This window comes from Lolium rigidum, chromosome 3 (genome assembly GCF_022539505.1).
Source record: "Lolium rigidum isolate FL_2022 chromosome 3, APGP_CSIRO_Lrig_0.1, whole genome shotgun sequence".
In the NCBI taxonomy this organism is placed as follows: Eukaryota; Viridiplantae; Streptophyta; class Magnoliopsida; order Poales; family Poaceae; genus Lolium; species Lolium rigidum.
This window is the reverse complement of record NC_061510.1, coordinates 69243408-69250265: the sequence shown is the minus strand read 5'-3', so window position 1 is coordinate 69250265 and position 6858 is coordinate 69243408.

Sequence of the window (6858 nt, the reverse complement as noted above, 5' to 3'; positions counted from 1 at the left end):
TTAACAAAGATCACGAGTGAAGTTTATAGCGCTTGACTTGATGACCTACTTCAATTCCAGCAAGTCAAGTGAAACTTCAGTTACTGTGGTAAGTTTTATTTGAAGCGCGAAAATTCCCCGGATTTTCTATGCATGAATGCAATGCACACTTTGGTGTTCTCTCATTTTATTGCCTCTAAACCTGGGATATTACAGCCTCTCCCCCTAAAACTGAACTTCGTCCCGAAGTTCGAACGCTCTCATGTTTCGGAATGTTGAAATGTCTTGAACAGATCACCATCCTTCAACTCCATGGTGATCACACTAGATATAGTGGAATATATCCCTTGTCCAGATCCTTCCGGAGTCTTCTGATGTCTGGCACTGATACTGCCTTCTATTCTATGATTTCTTCCAACACTCTAAGCTTATAGGCTTACTATCCACAGATTCTTGGATTAAGACATCTTATGGTGTTAATGGACTTTACTAATGGTTGTGGTGACATCTTCCTATTTGGGTACTCAAAACTTGGTTCTACCAACTGTGGTAATCCAGATGCGATGTATTATGGCACTATGGTGTACCCGCCGCGTTGTTCAAACCTTAATTCTAAAAGATTTATTTAAGGTAAGGTATTGTTGTCCCTTACTACCATAACGAAAGTGATGGTACTTCGTAAGGTATTTACAATAGGCATGGTCCTGGTTGTTTAGTCCTACGAATGGATTAGACTCATTTAGTCCATCCAATCATGGCTTCTAGTTTATACTAATTATCTTCCCTTTGGTTTCTTTAGGTTCCATGAAAGGAATCTTTCTAATAGGCTTATGTTTTGGTATAGTCAAACCCTTCGATCTTTTGTTTTCTTAGGCTTTGATTGTCCTCCGATATCTTCTTCCTCCAACTTCATTATCGAAGACTTACTTAAGTTCTCTTGGTTTCGAGTAATTACAATTACCCACTCAAGTTAAGGTCTAACCCTTACTTCCTCGAGATATGAACCTTGGCTTCTGGTCTGACAACCTCCTGAGAGTACTTTTATAGGGGTAGTTCCCAACAACCTTATCAAAATAAGATCGGACTTCCTCTCAGTTCAGACCTTCTTCCGAGTCCATCATACTCGAAATATTATATCTTAATACTTCTCATTCAACCTTCCTCTCCCCCTTGGAGTTTACTAATGATCTTCCAACTTCCTTTCTTCTAATCATTAAACTCCAAGGTTAGAAAATTAGTCTTGGTCTGGCTTATAGTTTGTACTTATCTAGAGTCTCACGAAGAATTCTTTCCGGTGTATCCACACAGTTGTGAGTATCCGATGCGAATCCTCCGACTAAATATTTACCAACTACGAGATACCAGCTGTGAAATACTAGCTGCGGAATCCCCCTTTCTTTTAGGGTAAAGAAATGTTCAGGCTGTGGGCTATCTGGTACCAGCTGCAGACTACCTAGTACCAGATGTGGCTTATTGGATACCAGCTATGGCTATGTTATGGTTCTAGTCAATATCTACTTACCAGCTGTGGCTACTTACATAGTTTTAGTTAAGATGTACCTCACTTCACATACTTTCTCTTCATGATTATCCTATATCAGCTACGGTCTTATTATACCAGCTACGACTTCACTTGTCTATTTTCCTTCTTCTAGGGTTTGTTTTGCAAGATAACCACTTGTTGACACTATGAAAATAGTATTATAAGTGACTTCACTTGCATTCCCTTCTTCCATAGTGAATATGGCTCCACTTCTACTACTCCATATTCACTATTTTTCTCACTTTCATGATACTTCCATGTTGAAGTACTCCTTGATTGAGGATAAAAGTGAGTTTTGATTGGTCCATCCCTCAGATTGTTGTGGTTGCTTCCCACAATCTTACTTCCTTCTTCAAGTGAACCTTCATTTTGTCTTCAAATCTTCAGAATTCGTCACTTCCTTACACGAATACCTTTACCCTCTAGACCTATAACATCAAGTAAGAGCTTGATATTGCAACATGCATTTGCATATCAAAGTCAAACTTCATGTATGGATCTAGTCAATCAATGAAAATCCAATAAAATCCAAGAAGATTCAGCTTTGTGTTCATAATACACATCCTTATATGCCTGAATATAACAGTTGGGTAAGACATCCCTAAACATCAGGTGTAGATGTGCAATATATAACACCACATAAGATAGGCTTAGGTTGTGATACTTAGCACTTATACGTGAATTTCTACTATTTGTCTCAACATTTATCTTAATTGCACATTTGCAATGAGACAAACTTGAAACAAAATGGCTTGGGATAGTTGAAGTTAACCTAGTTTTCTTTGGAAGTACTAACAAAATAGTATACCCTATATGTGCTATTGAAGACTACTTCCTATAATACAATTATTTCTAATATTTCTACTCTAAACACATAATTGTTTAGAATATACCACCTATACTCTAGGATTTCTCTATGTGATATGCTCTAAATAAGCCTTCTTTAAATTAAGGACTATGATTCTAACATACTTGGTACAGTTTCCGGGATTTTAAGGCCTAAGCTTTCGAACTATTCCCTAAATCCTTACTCCTTATCATTCTTTTGTTATCGTACTTATGATGTTCTACTCCATCATACCATGATTCTCAAGTAAATCATATATGATTACCCACTTTACCATGAAATGTAGAGTTGTATAACTCTTATCACTCTTCCTTACCTCCTATGATTGACTTATCATAGACATATACTACCTTATATAACTTATCTCCCTTTCTTAACATCAGTCATTTGACATTTTTTTTAATGACTCTTACTTAACTATAACTTGCATTGGTATACTTCTTCCAATAGGATATCTTCCTTATGGTTGTATCCTCTCTTTGGACTACCATGTATTGTATACCAACTGTGGTCTACTACCACCCATTATCTTAAGCTTCAATGGTGTTTTAATTATTTGGAATGAAGCAAGATAACTGATTAACCTTATTTAAGAAATATAGATAAGAAAGATTGACTCAAGTGTGTCAGGATTATTCTCAAGTGAATACCCATCTCAAGTCAAAATAATAGTTGGTTTAACTAAGACAACTTCCTATAGACACTACCAAACCTATAGGTCTCCTTTAAAGGGTTTTAATCCTAAGGTCAAAGCATTTGCTCTGATACCAACTTGTGATGACCCAGCGTACCACTGCATGGTGTAGTACACAAGTCGTTGACATAACACAAGTGAAACACCGTTCCACTCATATTACATCTCTCGAGTGGTACAACGAAACATATGCGAGTCCAAGGTATGTCTATAGAAGTACACACGATCTGTTTACATAAGATCCACACAGCCTCCTACTTTACAGGTGAGGTAAAACTTCAAATAAAGCTCCAAAAGAACGACTCGTAGTCTATCTCATTGCTAACTCAAGTTCAAGAGCTACTTGGCTTGCTATAGAAATCTAGCTACTTAGGTGCTAGGATTAGGGAAAGGTTCCCTTCTATTACTAGTCTAGGTTTCCATTATAGCTGATGCGGAAGTTGACTCCATTGACTTCTTTGATTGGATTCTTCATCTTGTTGTAGTTGACTCCTTTGTCTTCGAGTTCCACGATAGTTTCTCCTTCGGTGCATTGCTCTAAGAAGGGGGTTCAAACGAGATAGAATGAGTACGAGCGTACTCAGCAAGTTCATATTAGGAAATATGTGTATCATGCACTAACTACAGCCATAGACCGGAAAGTCATAGGCCAATGCAAGTTTTCATAAACATTTCTTCAAAAGGTTTATTTTATTCCGAAAACTATGCCCGTCAGTCTTCACAGGTTGAACAGAACTTCGTGGAGTTCCTTTCCTGCCGCGTTCGCAGTTCCCTTCCCGGAACAGGGAGTGACAGTCACAATTCAGTATCCTCTGCAGAGGTGCGTTACTTTTCCCATAAGAGAACTTATCCTTGATGCCTTGCCGAGACGCGTTTCTCGTCCACACTTCCTTGGTGTGGGGCCGGGTGTAAGATCCAAGCCAATCACTCGCCTTCTCCGCGACCTCGCAGACCCACCCTTTGTAAGTCCGTCCTCTCCTATATCTATGGGTAGACCGACCCGGCCTTGTTCTCACCTTTACCAATAAGGTAGACCGTTCCGAACAATTAATATGCCCGTCCTATACACCATGGATAGACCGATCCGGACAACCCTTACAATCCTTCATAGACCAATAATAAGTCTACCCTCTCCATATCTAATGGTAGACCGTGCAGGACCACATGTCCCCACCTTTACCAAAGATAGACCGATCCAGCAACCCTTATCTACCAATCCGTTGGCATGCGAGAGGGAAAAGATACAGCTGACTTCCCCAGAGCCATTATAGATCTTATGGTCAACGCGATATGTACGGCGCTAGAATCAACTGGACGGCATTGGTACTTAATCCTAGAGTGATATAGTACCCATGCAATGGAACCTCCACCATATCAACACATACCATGGTTCCATTGCCCACCACATAGTCATATTCATAATTGTAAAATAATACTTTGCCTTTCAATGCAAGAATGATAAGTATAGTACTTTGCATATAATTTGATAAAAATAATCAAATGACATGAGCAAGCGATGAACTTGCCTTTCTTGACTGCGAGATTATGCAGGCAAAAGCTTCGATACGTGAGAAGTCCAAATGCTGAAATACCATCATCGTCCGGTAAGGACAATGTTTAAAGAACTGGCAATAATGCTATAATGCATAGTATGAAATGCAATCGTCCCGAGCGTAACCTAATCCCGATGATTTAAGATTGATGAGTTGTACAGATTTCTTTAGGGTGTGTTGCACTTTTAGAATGGTTCTCAAACAAGGTTCTTATTAGGGTTTGGTTATATTAGCATCATAATCAAGTGATATAAGACATCATAACAAGTACACACATAAAGAATAGTGGTGGAACAATATGTAAAGAACAGTGGTCAATTTTAGGTTCTACGGGACATGGTTGATGATTATTTATATTATACTTCAAAAGAATAACTTTTGAAGAACATGTTAATTAAGAACTAGCAAGTATTTCAAATAAGAACTATGGCTTCTATGGTTTGATTAACCTTTGTACTTCAAAAGAATAACTTTTGAAGAACAGATTAAATAAGAAGATGAACTACGATACATAGGAGCTATGGTTTTCTAGGGTTTACTATTGGATTCATTTAGTTCACTAATAGGAACTAGTTGGGTTCTTTAAGTAGAATGGGTTTATATGTAGCAAGTATTGATAGGGTTATTACCATTGTTTCCCATATACACCATATTAAAGGATGGTTATTAAGATAGTTTTATAGGTTTGCTATTAGTTTTACTATGGCTTTACATTCGCTTTACTAAATAATCTCTAATGGTTTCTAAGCTAAGTGGCTTATCATTTCCTAAGTAGGGTTTAGTGTAATAGGAGCATGTGATGTGAATTGTTACACAAGGTTGATACTAGGGTTTATCTTATAGTTTTACTAGGATTGGATGATTGAGGTTGAACTTAATGGTGTGGTATTTAGGATTGATGATCAATGGTGCTAACATGTGGTATCAAGCTAGGGTTTATACCTAGGTGATACTAGTGAATTATATAAGTTTTAATTAAGAATAGGAACATGAAATGATAATCTCATGTGAATTGGTTTTATGTGGGTGGATCATAAACATGCATTCATTGGTTACCTATCAAGGTTCTACATGTAGAGTTGAGGTGGCTATGATCACATGGGCTAAACTCCTAGGGTTTTAGGTTTGCAACTACTATGGATGAACACATGGAATAATGAGTTCAAGGTTCTTATTCAAATTGAAACTAGGGTTTCTAAATTATGGTACATCTCCTAAAATGATGATTGGAAATATAAGTGTGGTAACTAATTACTTTGAAGCATAATTAGTAATGGTTTGGCATTTTATTAATCTACACAAGACTTAATAATTAGAGTAACTCCTATTTTAGTTTAATTAAGAATTAGGGTTTAATAATTGTTACTAGGGTTTAAAATAATTAACTTGTTAACTAAAGATGTTTAAGTAAATAAGTTTTGATTTACCAAAATAATATTAGCTTATAATATTTTCTTGAGTTATTACTATTTAAAGAAAATAGAAAATAGTAATTTGCAATTAGGGTTTATGAATTACCACTAATAATTAAGCTAATGCAAATTTGGTAAATAAAATTAATCCTAACATTTTACTTAGTTATTGAATAGTTAAAATTTAATTTTGAAACTTCATTAATTATTGAATTCAAATTGTATGTTAAATAATTGAAATGGCATAATTAATAGGGTTAAAAATAAGTGAATTTTTATTTTGACACACATTTTTGTTTTATATTTTATTTGAATAGAGTTTATTTTTGTGAGCATTTTGATATATTATTCATATTTTTCTGAGTTGAAATGAATTTAATCTATTTCTGTAAAGTTTCAGCTATTTAGTGGTTTTTTAAATTAAAACGAAAATACTAAATGTACCGTGACAGATCTACCTCTACTCACTGACTGGTGGGGCTTGTCTCCACGTCGGATGCCACGCAGGCAACGACTGGTCAAAGTGGACTGGGCTGTTGACCGCACCGGCGTTTAACCGCCGGCGGCCAGGGCACGGTGGCGCCGCCGATTTACGGCCTCCCGAGATGCGCGGCTAGGCTCTACTGAACGAGTACAACGAGGTGAATCGAATGGTGGTGATGGTTTAGCGAGGGGATCAACGGAGCATCACCGACGATGAGCTCTGCGGCGGTGCTACTCCGGCGAGATTCGAATCAGAGGCTACGGGAGGTTCTAGGATGCGAGATCTAGCTCTACGGATGCGTATGCTCACCCCGAAGCTCAAGGTGTGGTCGGCTCCGGCGATGGTC